Raw genomic sequence first — 1,797 nt, forward strand, 5'->3', positions numbered from 1 at the left:
CTACTCCTTTCCTCTATTTCCTTATGCTTTCCTCCTGTTCCACTACCATGTTCAGCCTTCATTCTGGTTTCAGTAATTCCTCTGTTACCTCGCTCTTGGGTCACTCCCTACCAGTTCTCCCTTCCCCTCCCTGGCACTGGTTTTGAACCATTCACTTTTCCCTTGTGTATGTGGACCTTCTTTATGCCTCCCTTAAATGGCTACTTGTTTGAAGATAAGACTGGGAACCATCTAGTTTCTTCAGCACACTTTGCCAAAGCACCCATATTTTCAGTGATATCTTCATGAGGGTGACCATTAAGCAGGATCACATCATACAAACTAATTGTTCTTACATTTGGATTAGAATAAAGCGCCAGTCCCCAATCCATTCATATATCTATGGTTAATATATGTATCTGGTTCACCGTAGTGACTCTTGTTATTATTTTTAAAATCATTTTATTGGGGGTTCATACAACTCTTATCATAAACCATACATACATCAATGGTATAAAGCACATTTGTACATTCATTACCCTCATCATTCTCAAAACATTTGCTCTTCATGTAAGCCCCTGGCATCATCTCTTCATTTCTCCCCCTCCCTGCCTGCTCCCCCTTCCCTCATGAACCCTTGATAATTTTTTTAGGGTAACTCCAATGTCTAGTTTATTGGCAACTTAAAATGCAAAGTACTTTATTTGTAAACCTAACATCTGGGTTAAATAAGAATAGTCTGCTGAAGCTGAGGGCGCGCACTGCGCGAGGGAAACACGCTACAACTCCCAGTGGGCGGGACACCGCAGCGGTGAGGGCCTGTGCTTAGAGGACCTGACCGATGGACCTGCCCCTTAGTAAGAGGTGACAATTCTGGAGATGGTTTGGTCCGTCTTAGGCAGCCGGCTTCATGCCAAACGTCTCCTGGGAGGCGTAGACCATGTGCAGGAAGCCGTCTTCATCCTGCTCGCTCTCTCAGAAATGGGCGTGGACACGCTCACCATGCTGTGGCCGCTAACCAGCCGGAAGAAGGCCTGGTTGGCTTTCAGCTGCAGGCGCCTTCGTATGATTTTGATCAGCTCGCTCATGTTGACGTGATCGGGGACGAGGAACCTGGTTTTCTCCAGCACAGGAAGCTGCTTCTCACCCTTGTATCTTTCTATTATCACCAGGATTTGAGTAGGATGTTGTTTTTGGATAAGCCGGACATCTTCCACTCTTTGTTCGAACAAGCGGTGCTGCTTGAAGGTCTTCTCAGACGGCCGCATAGCGCGGGACGGTGGCAGCGGCGTCAGACGGTAGCTCTGACTAGGACTGAACCCTTGATAATTTATAAATTATTATTTTGTCATATCTTACACTCTCAGACGTCTCCCTTCACCCACTTTTCTGTTTTCCGTCCCCTCAGGGAGGAGGTTATATGTGGATCCCTGTAATCGGTTACCCCTTTCTATCCCACTCTCCCTCCACACTCCCTGTATTGGCACTCTCACCACTGGTCCCGAAGGGATCATCTGTCCTGGATTCCCTGTGTTTCCAGTTCCTATCTGTACCAGTGTACATCCTCTGGTCTAGCCAGACTTGTAAGGTAGAATTGGGATCATGATAGTGGGGGCAGGGAGGAAGTATTTAGGAACTAGAGGAAAGTTGTATGTTTCATCATTGCTACATTGTACCCTGACTGGCTCATCTCCTCCCCGTGACCCTTTAATAAGGGAATGACCAATTGTCTACGACTGGGCTTTGGGTCCCCACTCCGCACTCCCCCTCTCATTCACAATGATATGATTTTTTGTTCTTTGATGCTTGGTAACTGCT

General features: G+C 46.8%; 1 pseudogene; it reads right to left on the reverse strand.

Moving 5' to 3' along the window:
• Positions 1-660: 660 nt before the first annotated feature.
• LOC142440289 (microtubule-associated protein 1 light chain 3 beta pseudogene) lies at positions 661-1,247 on the reverse strand (annotated as a pseudogene).
• Positions 1,248-1,797: the final 550 nt, after the last annotated feature.

The sequence above is a fragment of the Tenrec ecaudatus genome, chromosome 1 (assembly GCF_050624435.1).
Source record: "Tenrec ecaudatus isolate mTenEca1 chromosome 1, mTenEca1.hap1, whole genome shotgun sequence".
NCBI lineage: Eukaryota > Metazoa > Chordata > Mammalia > Afrosoricida > Tenrecidae > Tenrec > Tenrec ecaudatus.